Below are 26,173 nucleotides of genomic sequence, written 5' to 3' on the forward strand. Positions count from 1 at the left end.
CAATATGACCGATGGTTGTGAAATTGTGATGGTGATGGAGAGGTAGAGCTGAGTATCCACAGCAGCCATGTGGAAGCTCAACCCATGCCTGCAGACAGTGTTGCAGAGGGACAACACATAAATGAGAAACAGAAGGGGATGGAACCTACTCCAGAAGTGATCTTGCTGAGATAAGAAGAGATCATTGCCAGAGATGAGCGGTGACTTTGGGACAGATAGAAGAGGAACCAAGCCGGGGTAGTCCTATTACGGAGAAACACAGAGGAGAGGCGGTGTGGAGGATGATGGAGTATTTGATCATGGTCACAGTCACAGAGGATGACATTGGTAACTTGGACCAGGATGATCTCAAAGTTGGATGGAAACTTTACTGAAGTGACTTGAAGATGGAAATGTTGGAAAAGAAACATGGGACAAAACTAAAGTTGTCATAATGCATGTACTTTGGAGCATAACAATCAGCATTTAAATAAGTTTTCATTTAAACAGATTTTCAGTCAAGATTAGACATTTATTTAGTCAGTCAATCAATCTCTCTCTCTTTCTGCATACACCGGGCTCAATTTTCCCCAAAGCTGTTTTTTGGCGTATTTGAAGAGTTACCCATTTTTTTTTGGGGGGGGGGGCTCAAGTATGCCACAGAAAAAAATCATCCAGGTTTCCCCATTTGATTTCTTCATTTTGGAGCCGCCTAGCCTGTCGTTTAGTTTTGGGGGTGGAGCCTAAGATCAGCGCCAAAAAGATCGAGTTGCCACGGTAACCAGGGACACACTGCGGGCTGAGGCGGCAAAGTGAAACATACAGCCAGCTCGCAACCTGCACAAGCACATTACACATTGCAGCAACTTACCTCCATTAAATTATGAAAGTGTAATGACAAAAGTTCATCTCCCCTTCCCCCTCTCCCCACTCCTATCCCAGGCCGAAAGCCCTCCTCCCTCCAGGTACCCATTCCTATCCCTGGCCGAATGGCATCCCGGTTCCTGCTCCTATCCTAGGCCGAACAGCCTCCTCCCTCCTGGTACCCACTCCAAACTATGCCCGAAAAGCTCCCACCCCCCACCCCAACCCCCAACCTCTCCCACTCTCTCTCATCTCTGCTGCTGCTGTTCAGGCCCTGGAGCTGCATCTGCTGTGCTGATTTACTTACCTGCCCAGAAGGTTTTTCCACAGAGGTCACATACACAACTTAAGAAAAATAGGAGTAAATCTAAGCTGGCCAAACGAACCTAAAAAATTGTAACTAACTGAGTTTGGGGAAACTTTGATTTTTTTTAATTTTAAGCCAAAGAAAGCAGAGCACGGCAAAAAAACGACGTAAATCACTGGGGAAAATTGAGTCCATTAATACTACTCTCAGATATAATACAGTTCTGCTGTAATCTTAGTTACTACTTTCCCTTCCTGATCTTTCACTATTTTTCCCTCTATCCTTCTCTCTATCTCCAACATTGACTTCATTATACACAATTGCAACCTTGCTCACGATGCCAAAAAGACATCCAATGAGGTACAATCTATACTATTATAATTTCTCTTACACTGACACACCTTTCTAATATCCTACTGTCTTTCAAATAAATCATACACTTCTATTTCATGTAGCAGTCACTTGAGAAAGTTGCTACCTTGTTTTATCAAGGAATTGTGTCAGTTGTTAGTCTCAGTTATGACACAATGCTCATTTTTAGCATCTTTCAAGCCTCACTGAAGATGAACCGTTTTCTACCAATGTGAAGAATACCTCCATTTAGTAAATGCGGCTTTGGACGTTAGCAGCTGATTGAAGTCTAGCTTTCCTGTGTCAAAAAAAACCTCTGGTGGTATTTGAAAATGCAGTCATTTAAGAAGCAGATGAATGCTAACAGTACCTCTATAACTCATTTTACTTCACAGCTTAGTCAGCACAGACTGATGTGTAGTTACTCTCGAGTCAAGACTCTAGCGATAGAATGCTGCGGGCTGTTCGGGAGGATTATTTCTAAATCCAATAGTTTCACTTTCCTCAGTACTTGCCTCTGATGTGTGCTTTGTTAAACCATTTAAAATAAGCTGCTGATGCAACTATGCTTTTATGACGGTAGGTCTAGATTGTATTAGCTGGGCCAAATTATTTGTAAGTGATCTGCCAGTGGGCACTTCCTACATTAGAGTTTTAAATTGCTGATGGTAATTACTGTAATAACAAATAAAATTAATTATCTAGACAAAGTATGATGTTATGTCTTATTTAAGACTGCAGAGTTAGTTTAACGATGGCCATGGTTTGTCAGAGTAAAAAGAACAAAAATAAATACTTGCATTTATATTTACATCTCAGGATGTCCCAAAGCGTTTAACAGCCAATGAACTGCTTTTGAAGACACTGTTGTAATGTGGGAAACAGCAAGGAGATAATGACAAGATTATAATGGCCCTGAAATTCCTGTAACACCATTCCCGCGGGCAATCTGGTAAAAAAAAATGCACACTTACCTTTCTCTCCTGCGCCCTCTTGAACTTCCGATTCTGTGATGAAGATTCCCAGGCAGCGTATGACGTCACGCCGCCCGAGAACGCAGCGCGCGCGAAGCCTGTGGCTTCTTTCAGATTCTGTCCCCACCCACAGGAGCTGTCAAAAGGAGCTCATTTACATAGGCCTCGCCCCCGATTTTTTTTTCCCTTCAGTGGTGCAGCTGGTTTAGAGATCACTACAAGGCTTTGAAAGGTGAGACTTTTCAATGATTTTTTAAATCTTTTAGAATAGTTTAAAGATTGTCTAATTTATTTTAAACATTTTAACAGTGTTAAACACATTAAAAGTTAATTAAAGCAATATAAAGACTTTTAAAATGTCTTGCATTTCTGAATGGGTCGTGGTTGTGCAGTGTGTAATAGCATGGCCAGCAAATAAAAAGTAACGACTTCTAAACTTCCTGTACAAATGAAAAGGGGAGAAAATGTTTATAAGATTGATGGCCACAAAATTTCTGGTTTGGGGGAGGGTGTAAGTTGGTGGGGACAGGAATTGTTGGCTGGGCCGATGTATGAACACACTGCAGAAGCAACTGCCTTCCTAGTGCAGCAGCATACAAATGACAGAATTAGGATGGGATGACAGTACTTGTGTTAAATTCCAAAATTTTTGCCCTCCCATCCGTTCTCGAGAAGTTGAGCCTCTATGTAAAAGATGCAGTTTATCAGGACCCATTCACCAAGGTGGAAGTACATGGTTGAAAGTAGGCTGTTCAACTGAGATTGTTTGTGGAAACTTTTGGCCATATTTTAGGACTCACTACAATTACTGGAAAGCCTTTGCACTATTATTCTCAAGAGGCCATCCTCTACATTCTGCATTACCCTTGGAAAGCATTCTATCTCAATACAATTACTGAGCTAGGTACTGAGTGTCTGACTTTAAAGTCAATCATATTTTACAAGCCAAGCTGCAATAGACAACACGGTACGTCAAATGTTATAAAAGTTGGAAGATTTGAATCTCTCATTACTTTGAGAGGAAGCTGCTTGTTTCTAGTTCCTGCTGTTTATTTAGTTTGTGTTAAGGTTTTACTCTACAGAACTTCTCAGCATCGACTGCTGCTTATGCTGAAGGCTATTGAGCTGTTTGAAGTAAAGTTGCAGAGAGATGCGCATGGAATGCAGGCTGTGTGCCTGTTTTATCTCGCGCAGAACTTTCGTGCCCTATTCCTGGGCAGAAGATCTCTAAAAGTCGGAATTTTGCACGAGAACTCATCGCACAGGTAAGAACGGTCAAACTCCAGCTGGACAGGTCAGAAAAGCCGGTTTTCAGCGCATGCGCATTGTGCGCTGAAAACCGGCCTTTCCGAAGCCTTCCCGGGTCCGTCGAAACTTCGTACGGACCCGGGACATCGGAATTTCAGGGCCAATCTGTTTTTAGTGATGTTGGTTGAGGGATAAATATTGGCCAAAGCTTCCCTACTCTTTTTGAAATAATGCCATGGGATCTTTTACATCCACCCGAGAGGACAGACGAGGCCTTGGTTTAACGTCTCATTTGAAAGATGGCACCTCTGACTGTGAAGCATTCCAACAGTATTGCATTGAAGTGTCAGCCTAGAGTAGGCAAGCAAAGGTGACAAGTAGTTAATATGATACTTGTGGACTGAGAGGTGATTTTTCACACTAGTGTAAATGGAAATAATAATAAACATGCCTGATCGAATTTTATACTGCAGCTTATTTCTCCATAAACCTGCAGTGGGCAGGCCTTAGTCACGGGGGTTCTAGCTGGTGCTAAAAGATCCGACCTAGAGTAGGTACCTACAGGGCTCCTCAAAGGGGTCCTTACAATGTAATCATTTTCTGATAATATTTTTAGTAAAATAAATGAATATGCGAGGCAGACCTAATGGCAAATTCAGAGTGGTCCTGTCAAGGTGAGGTGTGGGGAGGGCCAATTGCTGCAAACTCTCAGGCAGTCTGAGAAATGATTGTCAATAGTCCGTCGATCAGTTGTGCATCTAAAAGAAGAAAGTGCCACATCTTTCAGCCTTTAGGGTCAGTTTTTATCGATGGCGGAAGGTGGTAACTCTAGTCGACAAGGGATGTACTGGTAACAGAATAAGATGGACGGCATCAGTTTTTCTCTCCTTTGTAGAATCATGCTGTACTTTGCTTCACAGCCCTGCTGGCACCTGACAAAACCTATTCTATCTATGCCTGATAGCCTTGAAACTAGAACCCTCGTCAATCTACTTGGGCGTCTCCTATAATGGTGGTCAGAATAATTGCTGCCTTCCACCTCCTGAGATCTGAGTTCAAATCCATCAGATAGATAGGATGAAATTCTTCTCTCTAATGAAGGCTCAATGCCCTCGGCAAAATTAAAGTCTCAGTTCAGTTCCCAGTGGGGATGAGTTCACAGTGCAAAACTGCTCATAATTTGGAAATAATTGAAAATCTTACTCAAAAGCACAGTAGGATTGCTGCTCTGAGGATTGAAGCTGTTGCACTGCTGTAATAGGGAGTGTTCTTCTGTGCTAAGAGTTAACGAATGCCGTTAGAGCACTCTAGGGGGATTTCCAAATTGTATTAAACTCATGCCGTACCTGTTTGGGAATGCTTTGTGGAGAAGGTGGATGCAACAAAGAAAAATGTTTACTTCGCAGCAACGTCAAACTGAAATTAATTAAAAAGACAGAAGTATTGGGACTTGCAATTCTCTGCACAGCAAGCACTCTATCTTGGCCAGGGTCAAGGGGGAGATGCTGAGCAGACGCTGGGTACTCAACCAGAAGATAAAACATGAAGTGGGATAGTCACACCAAGCTGCTTACAAACTCTTCCTAGGGGCTAGTATTATAGAGCAGTATTGGCAGAATTTGGGAACAGGTCATCTATCCGCCATCTTAGACTTGTGTCTGGGCAATCTAGAGATAGGAGACAAGGAGATATTTCCATTTATTGTATCTCTTCATGCTCCCTGCCAGAGACGCGCAGCAAATCCTATCATACAAATGATACATCACCAGTGCAAACTGGGTTATCGATATTCCCGTGCTCATACTAAGAGATTTTGAGTTAGGCACTGATTCATTCCCCATACATTTTACACAGTTGCCCAATTGGAGTAGTTGAATACAAGAAAAGCACTGGAGTGTTTGCAACAACAGACTTTTACTCCACTGTGAAAGCTTTTGGAGACTTTCAGCACTCAGAGAGTTACCAATTAAAGAGACATATCTATTATAACCAAGTATATTAGAACAAAATCAGACACTGAGGTATGATTTCAGCATGCCATAGTGATGGGTTCCATTGAGGGTATAGAGTATTATGTTTAGCACTGATTCATTGGATCAGATAAGTTATAGTTCCGAGCTCTAAGCACTCATTAAACTTTCTCTTTAAGTGTGCAGTAATTATGTCAGTCGGAATCATTGCAAGCTCTCTTCGAGAATGGACTATTTTTCTCAACAAATCACATTTCTGACTAATGGAAAGCTCACTCATTTTCAACTCAAAATGGAATGCTAGGTGACACACAGTACCTTTAGTGGAATTACTATTCAACGTGACATTTCTCTCTCAAACGCGGTGCCCTTCAGTTAAGCATTATTTTTTTTAAAAAGCTGTAGTGTCTCAAAGGAAAGCTAACAGTAAGGATCCGTCTAACTCAATGGAATAAGAACCGAAATAAATTCACTTGAAGTTGACAGTTTAATTCAGGAATATCGCTCTCACCCATGAGTCAAAAGATTGTGGCTTCTAGTTCACCTGCTGGTGATCCAGGTCCTGTGGTACAGAAGGGGGAGAGGGCAGGTCGGGTAGGGGATGCCTCAACTTTCCTTGTGGGGCTCAGGCGGGCACTCCTCATCCTCTGGGGCCCCTCAAAGAAACTTTCCTTGAATGGCCTCCTCTGTTTCTGATCCTTTTACAATTTGACTTTACCCGGAGGGGAAGCTGCAGGCCTGACTGTTCACAGTTAAACCAATGGCTGAGGCTCAATGATGTCACCACTGATCCACCCTTCAGAAAAAATATTTTGCAAAAACGCTGGGATTCCGTGTTCTTTGAAAGATCTCAAGGACACCTAACCCCTGCTGATGCTGCGTTTATATTGGATTTCATTTGGGTTTCAGGGCACCAACTTCCATGAATTGGGTCCCTGCATTTATGGTGCTAGTTATAGCTAAAGCTGTGTCCAGAGGTCTGCTGTCAGGTTAAGGGAATCCGATTTTGCCGTGCAAACGTGAGGTCTGGTCTCCCAGAATCAAAATTAAAACTGCATCGATATAAAAGCAGCTTAAGGTGACTGAAGTAGCAGAAGAACACTCAAAGCTCACTCAGAACCCATTCACTTACTACCATGTCCCCGTGACACACGAGCAAAAACTCAGCAACATTTGTGGATGCTTTTAAACTATTAGCGCAACAATTGAGACAGACAAGCTAAATGTTGCATTGATTTTATTAGGTTTTGCTGCTGACTTGCAGGAATAATGTGCTGAGTAAATGTCTTCAAACTGGGTTATACTTACTGGCCCACTCATTTTAGTGTGCTGAAATGATGAGGATTCTTACACTTCATTGAAGAGCCACCTACATTGTAAACTGAAGGACTTACAGCTTTGAAGCCATTATTTTGAGGTGATTTTCAGAGGTTGCAATGATCAGTGAAATCCATAACTTTATTGTCCTCATTAAATTGCATAGCCAATTATACTAGTAGTGCCACTGGGAAAGGGTGAGGGGTGGGGTGGGGGGAGAACATTGGGGGGAGGAGAAGGTCACTAAAATGCTGAATTGCAAACTGCACAGTCTCTTTAATTTCACTCCCATGCCTCTGTGCAGCCTGCTTCAATCAAGGGGTTGGGCTATTCCAGTTCACAGGCTGCCAATCCATTGCTGCAGTCCCTGTACAGGAGGGCTGATTACAACAGGTTTACACTGCGACCATTGTCTCCTCCCTAAGCTGGCACACTCTGCTCTGTGACATGCTGCATCTAACTGTCCCCCCACAAAGATAGATAAACTTATCACAACCAAAGTTGGTATACTGCAATGTCATGAGACTTGAACCCTGGATTTTCTTGTGAAAAATGTTATTACTGCCAATCATACGCCCCCCACACAGCCCCCCCCCCCCCCCCCGCCGACCCTGGGACATGTGTGCAGAAAATGCTTAGCTAGCAGTGAGCACAAAATGACGCTCCGTCTGCACAGATCCAGGCCCTGCTGTTCTTGCATTCTGCACAGAGCTTGACTTGTAGACAAATGATGGCAATCTCCCGCTTCTGATTTTTTTTTTGTCACTGCCCCTCATTTACATGCCAGTAGCTCAGCACATAATAAGACGTTGTTATGTTCAAAACCGTGATGCTTAGTAGCAGCTTGTCACGTTGTGTCAGGAGAGTACACGGGAAAGGCGGGCAGGTGGCGGCCAACTGGTCTGAGAAGTGTGCACAGTTTAACCTCGCTCAGCTGCTCATTGCCACTCAGTCAAAGCCGCCTGACAAAAGAGGCACATGTGTGCGCTGAGGCTCATTATCTCAATGGACAAAAAAGAACCCCTTTATCACAATAATTACATCCCTGTTCCCCTGGGGTTAACCCTGTCCAAAGAAGCGTTTGATTAAGATTACCAGTAATTGTAGATTGAGACAGAAGGGTTGATGCAAACTCTACAAGGTGCTCACCGGGGTGGTTCAGTTCTGCAGTCCTGTTCGTTGCTGGTCCTTTAAGGAGACTTCATTGCTATAGCAACCAGAATGCTAGAAATTTCTGTTTCTCTAATGGGGAAGGTGTGTAGCAGACAGAGACTGAGAGGTTAAAGAAAATATCAAAATACCACCTCTCTCCTATCCCACAAAAAAAGTGTTACACTGCTTATAAATCTCCTGAACTATTTAACAACTTTAGTAACAGAAGTAAAAACAGAACCAGTTCACAAATTTTCAATTTAACTTCAGAATATTCCAACTTAAAAACTTCCAGACCAATCAGGAATTAATGTCACTGTAAATTCCATGGTAATGCTTACATTATTTGATACTGCTGTTAGTGCCCACTTCAAAAAGCAGAATATCCATTGCCAGGTGAGCTTTCAACATAGTTTCCATTCTTTTCTTGTATTTGAATCTTAATTAAAATATAATTGTTGCAGCAGAAAAGATGTGCGATACAATGATATGATTGTATCTTCCCGACCATGGACACACAGCCACACTGGACCTTTAAGCAATGATCTTTGGTGTTGCTATTTTTGTAATTCTGGCTTACAATGTTAGTTAAAGATCATATTTACATAACTGATACAAAAAGCAGCGGGGGGGGGGGGGGGGGCGGTGGCAAAGGTTTATGGTGCTCCTTTAAAATTAGAGTGACTTTTTCTAGTGTTTCTTAAGGGTTAAAAGGATCCGGTAAAATTCTGGTAAGACACTCCAGTAGGTCTGTAAATGCAGGACTGCCCAAGGATCAAAAGCTCATGTTAAACCCATTCAAAAATAAGCACACTGCCAAAATTTCCCTAGCAACAGATAACCAAGAATTCTAGTAGTGAGGTTTGAGCAGCATTGTTGGGGCCAGCTGATTTTAAAAAATATATATATATATATATTTGTTCCTGGGATGTGAGTGTCGCTGGCAAGGCCAGTATTTATTGTTCTGAGGATTGAACCCACTCTGAACCCCCCTTATATGGCAATAACACATCTTTGATATATAGAGTTAGTGGTGTCATCACCTTTTTGCCAAGTCCAATAATTGGCAGTGGGCAGGGCCTCTGATGGAGTGTGTCTGACGTTTGCTATGCAGATGCTGAAATAAACGTGGTTAATCTTGAACAGCAAGATTGCCACATGGAAGTGGGAAAAGTAGACTTATATTTTGAGAATTCAATTTCTGGTGTCGGTTATTCAAATGGCTCGACTATACCAATGCTCGCCTGGCCGTCCTCCCATCTCCTACCTTGCATAAACTTTGCTGCCCATATCCTAACTCATAATGAGTCCCGCTCAACCATCACCCCTGTGCTCGCTGTCCTTCATTGACTCCTAGCCCATCAATGCCACGATTTTAACATTCTCATCCTCGTGTTCAAATCCCTCCATGCACTTGCCCTTCCCTATCTCTGTACCCTCCTCAAGCCATAAAACACTCCAAGAGCTCTGCTTTCCTCCAATTCTGGCCTCTTGCCCATCCCCACTTCTTCACCCCACCATTGGGGGCCATTACTTCAGCTGTCTAGGCTCGAAGCTCTGGAATTCCCTCCCTAAACTTCTCTGCCTCTCTACTTCTCTCTCCTTTAAGATGCTCCTTAAAACCTACCTTTCTGACCAAGTTGTTCTAATGTCTCCTACTTTGGCTCGGTACTAATTATTGGTTGATTACGCATCTGTGAAACACCTTGAAATGTGTTACTACATTAAAGGTGCTATATGAATAAAAGTTGTTGTTGGTATTTGTTTTAGAGGTTTATGAACAGTTTGGATAGTTGATATCCTAAAAGTTATCCCTGTACTCCCAAAACAGCCAGAAAGCAATTATGAATTCTATTTTAAGGTTGGAAGTGCAGGAAAATTATGTATCAAATAGTTTTGTCACTGAGAATCAATTCCACCATCATTTCTGTGAGATTTTGACCATAAGATTCTAATGCGACCAATAAAATAAACACCTTGCCATTTTCACATTAAGATTTGGAAACCTTTCTTCAACTGTTAAGTGGCATTTATTCAATAACCATTTCTTCAGGTGTAGATTAACCCATAAGTTTGAATTACACTATCAGTTACACTTGAGCAATTAGTTTCATTTTTTCTATCTGTCTCCTCTTTCAGGAGGTTTGCTGTGCAGCATCCAAGTAGATATTTCCAAAAAGCTTCCTTTTCCTGTAACCTCCATCAAATTTGCTTTTTCAGACCCATGAAAATCAAGTCAATGCTGTACTTTAGAAAAAATAGCTTTTGCCATTGCTGGAATATCATCTTTGCACCAGCTGGGAAAATAATGGGCTCAGATCTAGGCAAATTATTCAAAGAATGCTGTTTTTCTTTCCTACATTTTTGTAGAATGGCAAATGGAACTTGTTTCCACTTTTCTGCCCATGATGCTTGTTCAGTGATACACTCAGTGTCCAAATATGACATCCCACACACACCTACTCCACTCTGCAACCTCATTTGGGCAGAAATCAAGAGATCGTCACGTCTCCTATTCCACCTCATTCGTTCCCAGATTCTCAAAATTGTAGAACTCCTTACCTCCCTTACTCTTCCCTTGATTGTTTAATCTGTAGAACCCAGGCTTGGAATTGTCCAAATACTGCTTCTAAATTTCTCTCATCTTTCCCTCTATTTTTTTCCCAACTTGGTGACTTTCTGCGCTATGGGCCTCAGCGCTTATAGGTTTTTTGAATACAGAAAATTGACCACTTCCAAAGAACCTTCTATTCTGCCCAAACAATTTATATTAATCTATTAACATATCCTAACTCACACCAAATCCCGTTCGTCCATCACCCCTGTGCTCACTGACCTACATTAGCTTCCCTTGATTTAAAAATTCACATCCTTGTGCTCAAATCCCTCCGTGGCCTTGTCCCTCTGTATCTCTGTAACCTCCTCCGGCCCTCCACCCCTCCAAGAACTCTGCGTTCCTTCAATTCTGCCCTGTACTGTGAGGAGGATGCTAAGAGGCTGAAGGGTGACTTGAACAGGTTTGGTGAGTGGGCAAATGCATATATGTGGATAAATGTGAGGTTATCCACTTTGGTGGCAAAAACAGGAAGGCAGAATATTATCTGAATGGTGATAGATTAGGAAAAGGGGAGGTGCAACAAGACCTGGGCGTCATGGTACATCAGTCATTGAAGTTTGGCATGCAGGCGGTGAAGAAGGCAAATGGCCTGTTGGACTTCATAGCTAGAGGATTTGAGTATAGGGGCAGGGAGGTCTTATTGCAGTTGTACAGAGCCTTGGTGAGGCCACACCTGAAATATTGTGTTCAGTTTTGGTCTCCTAATCTGAAAAACGACATTCTTGCTATTGAGGGAGTCCAGCGAAGGATCACCAGATTGATTCCCGGGATGGCAGGACTGACATATGAGGAGAGACTGGATTAACTGGGCTTGTATCCACTGGAGTTTAGAAGAATGAGAGGGGATCTCATAGAAACATATAAAATTCTGATGGGACTGGATAGGTTAGAGGCAGGAAGAATGTTCCCATTGCTGGGGAGTTCCAGAACCAGGGGTCACAGTCTAAGAATAAGGGGCAAGCCATTCAGGACCGAGATGAGGAGAAACTTCTTCACTCAGAGAGTGGTTAACCTGTGGAATTCTCTACCGCAGAAAGTTGTTGAGGCCAGTTCGTTAGATATATTCAAAAGGGAGTTAGATATGGCCCTTAAGCCAAAGGGATCAAGGGGTATGGAGAGAAAACAGGAAAGGGGTACTGAGGTCGATTGATCAGCCATGATCTTATTGAATGGCGGTGTAGGCTCGAAGGGCCGAATGGCCTGCTCCTGCACCTAATTTCTGTGTTTCTATGTTTATGCGACTTCTTTGCCTGCAAAGATGAAAATGGAAATGGTTGCAAGATGGACGATCTGCTCTTGTGGTACAGGTAACCACCAAAGCACTTATACCATACTGTGTGAATGTAATACAGTCCTCTGTTTAATGGCCTTGGAAGTTGCACATAGTTCATCAGGAGGACATCGAAGTGGGAAGCCATCTTATGATATCTCAGAAAGCAATCTTAATAATGTGTAAAGATCATTCATGGCAAATAGGATGCCAAAATTGTTCTTACTCTGACCACCCATTGTCAGATCATTAAATTTCTTTCGGCACTCTGTGCCTCTCCTCACCACACTGAGGCAAAAACCTCCTCAGCAATTTGCCTCCTGATCCTTTTAAATATGGATGGCAGTGGTCCAGATCTACCCCTAAGATGCAACTCCTGCCATCTTCTTTTCACAGCCCCCATTAGAGCTTCATTAGCCACATGACTGAATCGCCTGCCACGCTGTCTAGAATCGTCGTCCTCCATCAAAATCCAAATATAAAATGGCTAATTCAGCCCCAGTTGTACTGCGCATGCACATGGCTGCACCTTGCATTAGAGTTTGCGATCGGACAGCAGACCAGAAGCACGGGACGAAGGAAAAAAAAAATTTGCGTATGCGCAGAATGGCCGATTTTTTTCAGCACCGGAACTTTCGGCTCCGGTGGACAAAGTGTGTGGTGAATCGCCGGAGTTAGCGCTATCGCTCCTCACGCTCTGGCACTAATGCTAACCCAGCGCTAAATGTTTGAATCTGCCGTGAATTGAGCCCAGAAACAGGCAAAATCGCAAAAAGCCGAAAATCCAGCCCAATAATCCTAGTTTTGTGCTAATAAAATTGTCTTATTGACAGGTGTTTTATAGACTCACAGTTCAGTACTAGGATAGTAAAGTCAGTACTTATAGCAGTAGAGCTTGTTTGGAGGTGTTGTCATAATTGCTTACCTGACTATTATTGGTAGGACAGGAATGCTCCTTTAAGGACTAAAGAACCAAGCATATGTTGTGTTGAATCCCAGTAAAGTTGAATGCTCTGGGTGCTAACAACTCTCGGTTTCTTAAAATGTAAAAAGAAAGAAAGAACTTGCATTTATATAGCACTTTTAATTACCTCAGATGTTCACAGGCCATTTTACAACCAATGAAGTACTTTTGAAGTGATATCTATTATATCCACCTGAGAGGTTTAATGTCTGATCTGAAAGATGACACCTCCAACAGTGCAGCACTCCTTCAGTCCTCCACTGAAGTGCCAGCCTAGATTATCTGTTCAACTCACTGGAGTGGGACTTACAACCTCCTGACTCAGAGGTGCCAACTGAACCACAGCGGACACTAGTCTGCAAAGCAAAGAATTGTTTTTAAATGAAGAAAGAATTGTGTGTGACAACACCATGTGTGCACAGGGAACCTCGTCACTTGATTTCCTTGCTAATTTTTCAGATTAACAGCAGAAAGAGCTAAGTCCAAAGTGCATAGGCCTCTTGAAAAGCAGCTAGAAAGGCAGTTAGAGGGCAGAAGATGAGCAGGGAGATCATCTGGTGGCAGATCTTATTCATTTCCAGCTGCAGTCTTGTTTGTAGTGCCTATCAGGATGTTGTAGCAGCAGGCACTTCAAGGAAGCCTTAAGAAAGCTAGCAAAAGAAAACCTACGAAAGGAAAGCTTTTGATCAATTGATTGGATTTGTTTATCTTGACATTATATTTTATGTTATCCTGTTGCACTGTGAGTATCCTGATGGGTTTTAGTTCTCCTGAATTGAGTTACTTTTCCCGACAGGGATTTTGATTATCCTGGTGGGTTTTGGAGGTTCTGTTGGGTTTTGACATAACCTGATGCTTCTAATCCCATACGGTCCATGGTGTTACCAGGGCAACAAGGGTTAGATAATGGGGAGAGATTACATAAACTAGGCTTGTATTCACCGAAATATAGAAGAGTAAGGGTTGATCTGGTTGAGGTTTTTAGGATTTTGAAAGGAAATGATAGAGTAAATAGAGAAACATTTTCTCCGCTGGTGGTGGAGTCGAGGACAAGGGGGACATAACCTTAAAAACAGAGCCAGGCCATTCAGGAACGAACTTCGGAAACACATCTTCATGCAAAGGGTGTGGAAGTGTGGAACTCTCTCCCACAAAAAGCACCGACTGCTAGCTCAATTCGTCATTTTAAATCTGAGATCAATAGATTTTTGTTGGACAAGTATATAAAAGGATAAGGAGCCAAAGCAGGTGGAGGGGGTTAAGCTACAGATTAGCTATGATCTCAATGGATGGCAGAACAGACTCGAGCTGCTGAACGGATAGGCTCGAGGGACTGAATGGCCTAGTCCAGTTCCTATGTTCCTATATTCCCCTTTGTGGTCCTGCTCATAGAAGCTGGTGTTAGTCCTGGGATCCATTCAGATCAGGGATTCTGAGGGGTCCTGCAGCAAGGAAAAGGGAATCTTGAGAAGTTAAGCGCTACCTTCTTTCGCAGCCTCCCCGCCGATCTTTGGGCCTTGAAGCCGATGCTCCACAGCTACAGGTAGTTTTCCTGCCCCAAGCGCTGGCCTGTGCTTGTGCAGGGGGTAGGTACAGGATCGTGTAAACAATTCCGTCCCATCCACAAGATTCGGGCGCTTTTGAGGCACCAAGATTCAATGCACCAAGTCTGCTGTGCGGCGGGGGGGGGGGGGGGGGGGTGGGGGAGGGAAAGGAAGAATATTGGGGCCACATTGTTTCGTGAGCCCCCCATTGGCCACTATAAATGCGGCTATGAAATCATCAAATAGAATAAAAATCTGATTTATTGAAATATAAAATAAAATTTCCCCAGTGTCTTGTCATGAGGAAGAAAAACGAATCAGATTCAATCTATTGGTGTTTAAGTGACAGTCTCGGAGGTATCCGTAACCATATAATACCATCAGGCACTCATTACGGATTCTGGGCTAGAAACTTGGCTCCGTAGCACCTGAATTTTCGACACTGCGGGTGCCGGTTTGTGATGAAAATGGCGTCCTCGCCACGCGCACACGTTTTGTGTGTGCCACACCCAGTGAGGGTAGTAGGGCGGGCGTCAGGAGCGTGCACCAGAAATATGGAGAGTAGGCAGATTGTGATGTCAATCAGCGTGCAACACTCATTTGATGCCTGCGCTGCCATTTTCATCTTCAACGCTGGAGCTAACACCCTGTCTTAACCTCGCACAGCTGAACATGTGTTCAGCAGCAGCAATGGCCCCTCACCAGTGCTATTTAAAGGGATCAGCAACCACACTCAGGTTAATTGCTGATTCACTTCCACTGGCTCTGTGTAAGTTTGTGGAAGTGTTTGGAGCTTTCTAGAGTTGTTTAAAGTTGGTGAGGTGACAGGGAGTGGTGCTGCAAGTGGAGAAGGCCTTGGTTCTGGTCAGGCCGCTCGCTCCCATGGGTGCTCCACTTGTCATCCCCCTTGGCCTGCAGCTTGACATGGAGATGGAGCAGAGTCAGTGAAGAAGATAACAAGCTGCTCGCAGAGAGAAGAGGAGGAGGAGGGGAGAGGGGTTCTCAGCAGGAGGCCTTACCCACCTGTGGTCTTCAAGGAGCAACTCTCTTACCTCAGTCTGAACCAGGAAGAGTGTGTGAGGTGTCTGGGCTTTGAGAAGGAGGTGCTCACAGAACTCTGCCACCTCTTGCAACCAAATCTGCAGCCTCACATCAGGGCAGGGACAGCACTGCCAGTGGCTGTGACGGTGACCATGGCCCTGAATTTCCTCGTGTTAGGATCCTTTTGGGCTGGAGCAGGCGACATCTGTAACATCTCCCAGTTCGCCGTGTCCACTGCTGAATAAAAGAGGTGACAGACGCTCTTTATGCCAGGTGAGGGGACTTCATTGTCTTCTCTCGAGGTGTCTTCCTATAGGAAACACAGAGTTAGCAAGCAGGTACAGCAAGCAATTAGGAAGGCAAATGGCATGTTGATCTTTATTGCAGGGGTGTTGGAGTACAAGAGTAAGGAAGTCTTACTGCAATTGTACAGGGCCTTGGTGAGACCACACCTAGAGCACTGTGCACAGTTTTGGTCTCCTTTATCTAAGTAAGAATATACTTGCCTTAAAGATGGTGCAACGAAGGTTCACGAGATTGATCCCTGGGATGTGACGGTTGTCCTATGAGGAGAGATTTAGATTGGGCCTATACTCTCCGGAGTTTAGAAGAATGAGAGGAGATCTTATTGAAACATACAAGATTCTGAGGGGGTCTGACAGGGTAGTTGCTGAGAGGTTGTTTCCCCTGGCTGGAGAGTCCAGAACTGGTGGACATAGCCTCAGGATAAGGGGTTGGCCATTTAAGAATGAGATGAGGAGGAATTTCTTCACTCAGAGGGTTGTGAATTTTTGGAATTCTCTACCCCAAAGGGCTGTAGATGCTCAGTCAATGAGTATGTTCAAGGCTGAGATCGATAGATTTTTGGACTCTGGGGGAATCAAGGGATATGGAGATCAGGCGGGAAAGTGGAGTTGAGGTTGAAGATCAGCCATGATCTTATTGAATGGCGGAGCAGACTCGAGGGGGCTGTATGGCCTACTCCTGCTGCTATTTCTTATGTTTTATGTTTTTATGACCACAGAGAAGCAGGCGCAGCATGCATGTGGCTTTGCCAGGATAGCGGGCTTCCCCATGTAAGGCACCATCGACTGCACGCACGTGGTTTTGCGAGCACCGCATCTAAATGCTGAGATGCATCGCAGTCGCGAAGGTGACCACTCGCTGAATGTGCAGTTGGTGTGCGTCCGTGCTCAGCACATCACGATGGCGAATGCCCGGTATCCTGGCAGCAGTCATGAAGCTTTTATTCTGTGCCAGTCCTCTGCTCCCACTGTTTTTGAGCCACAACAAACCAGAGAGTGGCTACTGGGCAACAAGGGCTATCCGCTGACCACCTGGCTCATGACCCGCTCCGCAACCCAACCACAAGTGGACAGTGATTGTTCAATGAGAGTTATGCTGCCACACGGAATCCAATAGAGCAGATCATTGGTGTCCTTAAACAACACTTCTGCTGCCTGGACCGCTCTGGAGGAGCCCTGCAGTACTCACCAGAGCGTGTCTCAAGATTTGTGGTGGTCTGGTACACGCTCCACAACCTCGATCATGAGGGCACAACTCTTGCCACCTGGCATACGGCAATTAGCTGAGGAGAAGGCGGAAGTGGAAGGCAACAGGCAACCCAGACAGCTCCTTTCTGCCCGAGTTGTCTGTGACCGAATCATCCAACACGGTGCCAGTGAATGCAACCCTAATTCCCCATTCAGCAATAGTCCCACAACTTAATTTCCCTCTGTTACTGACCATCACAGCGTCCTCTTGGCCACAATGCTGAAATAAAAGCTACCACAAAAGAAACATTAAAATCCAACTTTATACATCAATCCTTCCAATACTACATAACAAAGTTAACTAATCACCCTTGTGCATTCCCTTAGCACCTGTCTTCAATGTGCCTTTGTCTGTGCTAGTGCTCCTATGAAGTGCTACCCCAGTGGTTGCAATATGGCTGGTAGAAGGCTGCAGATGGCCTTGCAGGGTGACCTCAAGCATCTCTGGGCCTAGAAGCCCCAGCTGCGGACTGCAGCACCTCGGCATGGGCAGCAGCAGTCTGGGCTGGCCAGCTGACAGGCAACATCAAGGGCACTGGCGGAGTGGCAGTGGAAAGAGGATGAATGCAGCCATCCTGAGAGAGGACAGCAGGTTCATGCTCCACGGAGCCACTGCCCCCCCCCCCCCCCCCACCCAGGGCAGCACCTTAGCAATCCTAGCCGTCTGATCGCTGGACTGCTGTGGCACCCTGCAGGCCTGTTTCCTCACTGGTAAACGCAGCCACGATGGCAGCAGTCTGAGCTTGTGTGGCAGCAAGCAGAGCCTGCGATGAGAGCAGTCTGAGCTTCCATTGTAGCACTCAGACGTTGGGTGGCTTCTGCTTGTGCTACAATGGAAGCTGAGACATCGCCCATCAGACTCTGCACCATGGTTGGGTCCACAAGTGCTCGAATGAAGTTAACCATCACTTCCATGCTGGAAGTCATTGGCTCCAAGCTCTGTGCAAAGCCATGTGTAAGGCTGGTGCCGGACTCCTCCATGCTTCTTGACATTGCACTCAGGATTTCTGGCCTGTCAATGCACCAAGCATTTTGTTGTGCATACCCATCAGCGTTCTTCTGTACGCCACCCTATTGAACTCCTCATCCGAGTCCTCCTGCAGCAGAACTCGTGTATGATCTTGCTCTCCGGAGAGCTGGCACCTGCACTGCCCTTTCCCCTGCCCTGGCTGCAGCCCACTTGTGCCCGGTGGCTCGCCACATGCAGATCCCATCTCTAAGCTACACTTTAAAGTCGATGCAGTGCCAGTATCTGAGCTGGTGGCTGCAAGTGTCAGAGTGAGTGACGGTGTTTCTTCTTCATCATCACTCTCCTCTCCCTCTGCTTCTTGCACCACTGGCTGGGCAGGTTGCATTTCTTGGGTCTCTGAAATGAGAAAGGCACAAAGGTAAGGCTGTGGTGATGGAAGGCGAGGAAAGTAAGAGTTGCATGCTTACACCATGTGCAGCTGGTAAATTGGACGAGATTGTGAGATGAGGGGGGCAGTGGGATGTGAGAAAGAGGATTATGTATGAGGTTACCGATATCTGGTATTCTTTCAGCCCCGCCACGAGCTCAGCAATGCCCCTCCCGAGAATGACCAGCACCGCCTCCTCCATGGGAGTCATATTATGCAGGCGCACTTGTCTCCAGCCAGTTAGGTTCTGATGGCGCCGGTTGTGCGCCATCTTTTCCTGCAAGAGAAAGCAAAGAGTGCGGTTCAATATGTTTGGGTGATATGCCTGTCATGGTTGAAAAGCTGACAGTGTGTGCAAGCTGTGAGATGTGGCTGTGAGGCGGGCAGCAGTGGTAAGTGTGTGAGGGCGAGGTGAAGCTATGAATGTGAGGTACGAGTCGTGTGTGGTGTAAAGTCCTGACCCTGCAGTGCAGACTTACACGAGGCACATGCTGAAGTCAAGGTCACTCTGGACCTGCACCTTTATTTCACAGCTCTCGAGTGCCACACTTGCCTGAGACCTGCCTTTATATACCTGTGTGGAACAGGTATGCAGTGTCTCCTGCAAGTGTACCCCTGGTGGTAAAGTATGCTTGTGGTTACAGGTCATATCTAGTTACAGTCATGTATAGCATGGTAAGATACAGTAGTGTGAGATACATGACATCACCCTCCCTCAAGGTCTTATTGTCTTTATAGAATCAGTCTCTCAGGTGGTCTGCGCTCTCGTGTGGAGCGTCTTAGTTATGGTTCAGTTGTTTGCCTTGGTGCCTGTTTTTCTTTCGGTGTGATTGCTGGTATCTCGCCTGGGCTGAATGGTTCGTTCAGTATGATTGCTGGTATCTTGCCTGGGCTGTCTGTTGAGACTGCCGTTTCCTCAGGTTGTTCCTTCTGTCTGTCCACCAGGTGTGGTGTGAGTTCCACATTGTAGTCTGCCTCTGGTTCTGCAGTGTTGTTGGTGAATCTACTTTTTACTTGGTCTACATGCCTCCGGCAGGTTTGGCCATTATCCATTTGTACAACCAGTAGCCTGTTTCCTTCCTTGCCTGTTGCTGTCCCTGCAAGCCATTTGGGACCCCTGCCATAGTTTAGCACAAACACTTTGTCCCCTATCTCATTCCACCTCCCCCTCGAATTTCGGTCATGGTACTCGGTTAGCTTCCGGCACTTTGCCTCAACAATTTCATGCATGTCTGGGAGGATTAACGAGAGCCTAGTCTTTAAGGTTCATTTCATCAATAGTTGCGCGGGGGGAACCCCAGTCAACGAATGCGGACGAGATCTGTATTTTTTTTTTTAATTCGTAGCCAATCGTTCCAATTCTTTGTCAAATCACAAACGCCAGAGGTCACCTTGCACACTTCAAGGATCACTCTGCGCCAATGCTCTTAGCCAAAAGGCCTAGAGCCACTGCACCGTTCCTGGAAGTACTGCAATACCAGGTTCGTGCCATGGAGGTGGATGGGTCAGGCCCCCCACACACCTCCGTGGAGGTGGATGGGTCAAGCCACCCCACCCATCTGTATGCCAGCAGCAGTCGTGACAGGCGGCTCTGCAGCGTGGGACTTTGGATTTTTAGCATGCCTTATTTAACGATTTACACTGCTCGCTCCGCCTGGCCATTGGAGGCCGGCTTGAACGGTGCCGTCTTAACGTGATTTATGCCGTGGTCAACTATAAAATCTTGAAATTCTGAGCTGGTGAAGCACGGACCATTATCACTGACCAATATGTCAGGAATTCCGTGCGTTGCAAACATGGTTCTAAGGCTCTCCACAGTGGTTGAGGTGGTGCTCGAGTTTAAACTGGTGCACTTTGAAAATGCATCGACGACTACGAGGAACAGTTTGCCCATGAATGGGCCCGCATAGTCTACATGCACCTGCACCACGGTTTGGTGGGCCAGGGGCTTAGGGGGGCCTCCCTGGTGGCATTACTGAGTTGGGCACAAATGGTGCACCACCGGACGCAGAGCTCCAAGTCCGCGTCAATGCCAGGCCACCAAACGTGGGATCTGGCTATGGCCTTCATAAGGACGATCCCCGGGTGCTCGCGGTGGAGCTCCCGGACAAATGCCTCTCTGCCTCGCAAGGGCATAACTACTCGGCTGCCCCACATCAGGCAGTCTGCCTGTAGTGATAGCTCATGCATGTGCCTATGGAAAGGTTTGATGATCTCGGGGCAGGCATCGTGGGCCTCTGCCCAGTCACCGGTGAAAACACATATCTTTTGACTAAGGATAACATGGGGTCGCTGGTCGTCCAGGTTCTGATTTGGTGAGCCATCATGGGCGAACCTCTGGATTCAAAGGCATTGATTGCCATGACCATCTCACAGTCCTGTTCGCCGGATCCTTCCGTGGTCGCCAGGGGTAGCCTGCTAAGCGCGTCAGCACAGTTGTCTGTGCCTGGTCTGTGCCTTATTGTGTAGTCGTAAGACGCCAGCATGAGTGCCCACCACTGAATGCACGCCGAGGCGTTGGCGTTTATTGCCTTGCACTTGGATAGCAGGGACGTGAGGGGTTTGTGGTCAGTTTCTAACGCGAACTTGGCCCCGAAAAGGTATTGGTGCATCTTTTTGACACCGCATACGCACGCGAGCACCTCCTTCTCAACCATACCGTACCCGCGCTCCGCCCGCAAAAGTGACCTGGAGGCATAAGCAATGGGTTGTAATTTACCCTCATCATTGACATGCTTTAAAAGGCACCCGACCCCGTACACTGATGCATCACATGTAAGAACTAGCTTTTAACCTGAGTCAAAAAAGGCTAAAACACTGTTGGAACATAGAAGGTTGCGTGCCTTATTGAAGGCGCGTTCTTGGGCGTCCCCCCAAAACCAATCACACCCCTTTCTGAGTAGCACATGGCGAGGCTCCGGCAGCGTGCTCAAGTTCTGTATAAAGTTCCCAAAGTAATTGAGTAGCCCGAGAAAGGCGCGCAGTTCCGAGACATTCCGGGGACTGGGTGCCAGACAAATTGCTTCGGTTTTGGATTATGTTGGGCGGATTCCATCAGCGGCAATCCTTCTGCCCAAAAATTCAACCTCGGGCGCGAGAAACAGACGCTTGGATTTCTTAACTCTTAGGCCTAGCCGATCCAATCGACTTAGTACTTCCTCCAAATTGCGGAGATGGGAGTCGATGTCTCTGCCCGTGATGTGTATGTCATCTGGAAACACAACCGTCCCCGGGATGGACTTGAGCAGACTTTCCATGTTGCGCTGGAATATAGCAGCTGCCGACCTGATGCCGAATGGGCATCGATTGTACATAAAAAGGCCTCGATGTGTGTTGATGGTGGTGAGTAGCTTAGACTCTTCAGTCAGTTCTTGCGTCATATACGCAGATGTGAGATCTAGTTTCGAGAAAAGTTTTCCTCCAGCCAATGTGGCAAATAGGTCCTCTGCCCTGGGCAGCGGGTATTGGTCCTGTAGGGAGACTCTGTTTATGGTAGACTTGTAATCCCCACGGATTCATACGGATCCATCAGGCTTCATGACTGAAACGATAGGACTTGCCCAGTCGCTAAATTCCATGGGTGAGATAATGCCTTCCCGCAGAAGCCGGTCCAGTTCATTTTCAATCTTTTCCCTCATCACATAAGGCACAGCTCTAGCCTTGTGATGGACCGGTCTGGCATCCTGTGTGATGTAGATTTTAACTTTAGCCCCTTTGAAGGTGCCCACACCTGGCTGAAAGAGATGTTCAAAACAACTTAGAACTGTTGAGCAGGAGGTTCGTTCCTCTGACGACATGGCGTGAACATCATCCCATTTCCAATTTAGTTTTGCCAGCCAGCTTCTCCCCAACAGTGCTGGAAGATCTCTGGGGACAATCCACAGGGGAAGTCAGTTCACCGTCCCTTTGTGTGTGACTGAAAGCATGGTGCTGCCAAGGACTGGGACGATTTCTTTGGTATAGATCCTTAGTTTGGTGTTGATCCTTATGAGTTTTGGTCTTGTGCGGCCACAGCTTTTCAAATTGTTGGACGCTCATGAGAGATTGACTAGCTCCCGTGTCCAGTTCTATGTTGACGGGTATCCCGTTGAGTAGGACCCTCATCATTATTGGAGGCATCTTGTTGTAAGAACAGTGGACATTGATCGTGTTGACCCACTGTACCCTGGCTTCCCGGGCACTGTCCCCACCGTCTTCTGGTCCGCTTTCGGACCCTTCCGATTCGTATACCAGCCGAGCTGCTGTTTTTCTGCACATGCGAACCAGATGCAGTTTCTGCAAACAGCACGCTTGTTGAGTGCCTTCCCCCACATCTCCAGCACAGACCGCTTCCAATGTTTCCGAAGGATGAGCTGCATCTGGCTGATCTCTCTTGAGCTTCTCTCAGTCTGTAGTTGATTGCTCGCATTGTGGGTTGATGAGGTGTGAACGGCCGTTCATGTGGCCCTTGGTGGCTTCTGGCGTCACTGCCTGCTGTTGAAGGCCTGTTCTCCTGCCTTTGTCTGTGTGTGGGGGTAACGGCTCGTTTCACTCTGTGAACCCCTTGTTCCGATGTTTCGTTAGTTGTCGTACCCGCAGTATAGATCAAACTCATTTCTTCTTCTCCTGCCGAGAATGTCTGTGCTTCCAGTGCTGCTGCCTCTAGGGTCAAGTTCTTGATCTCTATAAGCTTTCAGAATATGCCTGCGTGGCCTATTCCTTCAATAAAAAAGTCTCTCAGTACTTCTCTCCTTAGTTCATCGGAGAACTCACATAAACTAGCCACCCTCCGAAGTTCGGACACAAAGTCGGGTATGCTCTGGCCCACACAGCATCTGTAGTTGTAGAACCTGTGTCTGGCCATGTGTAGGCTGCTCGCTGGCTTCAGGTGGTCTCTCACCAGTGTGCTCAACTCCTCAAACGACTTGCTTGCTGGTTTCTCGGGTGCCAGCAGTTCCTTCATTAAGGTGTATGTTTTCGAGCCACAGCTGGTCAAGAGATGGGCTCTTCTCTTGTCTGCCTTATCGTCGCCCAACCAGTCTTTGGTTACAAAGCTTTGCTGGTGCCTTTCTATAAAGTCCTCCCTATTGTCTCCAGCATTGTGTTTCTCATCTGAGCCGTTGGTAGCCATTCTGTGGATTCTGTGATCCCGTAACTTGTCGCCACTGTAAAGTCCTGACACTGCAGTACAGACTTACATGAGGCACATGCTGAAGTCAAGGTCACTCTGGACCTGGACCTTTATTTCACAGCTCTCGAGTGCCACACTTGCCTGAGACCTACCTTTATATACCTGTGTAGAACAGGTATGCAGTGTCTCCTGCAAGTGCACCCCTGGTGGTAAAGTATGCTTGTGGTTACAGGTCATATCTAGTTACAGTCATGTATAGCGTGGTAAGATACAGTTGTATATAGTAGTGTGAGATACATGACATGTGGTAGAGATTGTTGGTAGGTGAGTGAAGGTGGGGGGTGTGGTGCATTGAGCAGTGTGTAAGGCTAGTGATGCAAATGGTGGATATGGTATTTGAAGATGAGCTCACTGACCTTGACCAGCATGTGAAGTCGTTAAACTTCTTCCTGCACTGCGTTCAGGTTCTCGAGGGTAAACTGCTGGCATTCACCACAGCGGCTGCCTGCTCCCGTTGGACTTTACATTGATCCCAGGAGGGCCTCCTTGTGCTGTGGTACACGAGGCAGAAAGTTCACGTGATGACTGCAATCCTTTGAACGTGCACGGGGTGATCACGCATCACAATCCCCACGACCGTTTTCGGGGGCTAACTAATATCTAGGCCTCTTTTCCTTCTATTTTTAAAGATAGTTGGGGAGCTTTGGAGACTGCTTTATTATTTCTGACCCTGCAAAACTTATGAAATGACCTCCCAGGGATTTCTGGAATTAAGTCTGAAGAATTCTGTGTGGTTTGGTGTTTTCCTGTCCTATAGTCAAAGCGTGGGAACAAACCTATGTCAATACGAGAATCCTCATGTTAGTGGGAATGCTTGGATGCTGCCACATAAATTTACGTTACAAATCAAGTTCATTCCGAAAGGTGTATATTGTAAATATTGGTACAGTACACTGTATTTTCATTTTAATGAAAAAGAGCAATTATATTTGTGTTATGTTTGATGTTGTAGTACATATATCTAAATCATGAGTGCAGCTCTAACAACACTCAAGAGGCTCAACACAATCCAGGACAAAGCAGCCTGCTTGATTGGCACCCCATCCACCACCTTAAACATACACTCCCTCCACCACCGGCGCAACATGTACCATCTAAAAGATGCACAGCAGCACCTCCCAAACCCGCGACCTCTATCACCGAGAAGGACCCGGGCAGCAGGCGCAGGGAAACACCATCATCTGCAAGTTCCCTTCCAAGTCACACACCATCCTGACTTGGAAATATATTAATGTGAATTTATGGATTGGAAACTGGACTGAAATAACAACATGTGAGCTGCTGTACATAGTTTTCAGATGTTCTTTGCACTTTTTAACTTGCACTATGGGTAGATAGAGGTTTTTAAATCACCATTCTCACTGATCTTCATCATCGCTGGGTCAAGATCCTGGAACTCCCTCCCTACCAGCACTGTGGGAGTACCCCCACCACACGGACTGCAGCGGTTCAAGAAGGCGGCTCACTACCACCTTCTCGAGGGCAATTAGGGATGGGCAATAAATGCTGGCCTTGCCAGCGATGCCCACATGCCAGAAATGAATTTAAAAAATCTCAGATTGATGAGAAACCTGAAACATTTTTGTATCTAGGCAGCTGAGTACTGCAGAAATTGTTTGTCCCTGCTCTTTGTACTATTTTTAACAGCAATTGATGGCACCATTCCAAAAAGCTTCAGATTATGTTGTATCAACAATTGAGAAGTTTATGAGTTGAAAATTGTAGTCTAAGGGCAGCTTGATGTTAAAATGATGGCTTAATGAGTTAAGCTAATTATGTCTGAATCTGTTACACATGGGATGGAAGAACCTAGTTTAAATCAACAATAGAATTTAAAATTTTATTTCAATTGTCTAAGAAAGTCCTTTCAATTTCTAATTACCCAACACCTCACCAGAGTATGATCTGTAGAGGGAGAAGTGGAGAGTTGGGGGTTAGGAGTTAGAAGACGTGGCAGATCTCATTAAAAGGAACCATTGTGCAGATCCTACATCAGTGATCAGAGTGGCACTCCTGGAAGATGTTCAAAAGCATAAAAAAAATCATAATATCCACTTGTGTGAACCCTGCATATAATTGCTGACACCTGGAAGACCTTCTATTGTGCAATGCTTTCAAATACAACGCAGACTAAAGCATTGTTACACAAAAGATGAAAGTCAAGCTTGCTAAGCAATCCACAGTCGAAGAACATGCTCAAAGGACATCACACAGCATTATACAAAATGTAATTATAGCTGTGATATTACTACAAACAGATTGTTTCATTATAAGTGCTTCAAATACTTTATTTCAATCAAACAATCCTTTCATGTTGGTCTTGTGGAATACAGACTATGAAAAATGCATGAAGTAAACTTGTCTCTGTAATTTAAGAGTCTGGAGACAGTGGTGGAACTCAACCTTATTAAAGACGTGCATGACCCAAAGGGCCGCTTATCTTAAGCAATGAAAT

The 26,173-nt window shown here is 45.6% G+C and overlaps 1 protein-coding gene and 1 long non-coding RNA gene across 6 annotated transcripts in view; one reads left to right on the top strand and one right to left on the bottom strand.

Annotated features, from left to right (window-relative positions):
- Positions 1-2,523, bottom strand: part of LOC139276168 (uncharacterized) — a 169,846-nt gene extending 167,323 nt beyond the window's left edge. For all 4 annotated transcript variants that reach the window (XR_011595830.1, XR_011595829.1, XR_011595831.1 and 1 more), the window contains exons 1-2: positions 2,476-2,523; positions 2,302-2,365 (exon numbers count right to left, since the gene is read on the bottom strand). This is a non-coding gene — a long non-coding RNA (uncharacterized lncRNA). The remainder of the gene's footprint in view (positions 1-2,301; positions 2,366-2,475) is intronic.
- The window catches only part of epha3 (eph receptor A3), a 274,879-nt gene that overhangs the window by 29,923 nt on the left and 218,783 nt on the right, over positions 1-26,173 (top strand). The gene's annotated exons all lie outside the window — the stretch shown is intronic.

Source organism: Pristiophorus japonicus, chromosome 11, assembly GCF_044704955.1.
Source record: "Pristiophorus japonicus isolate sPriJap1 chromosome 11, sPriJap1.hap1, whole genome shotgun sequence".
Lineage (NCBI taxonomy): Eukaryota > Metazoa > Chordata > Chondrichthyes > Pristiophoridae > Pristiophorus > Pristiophorus japonicus.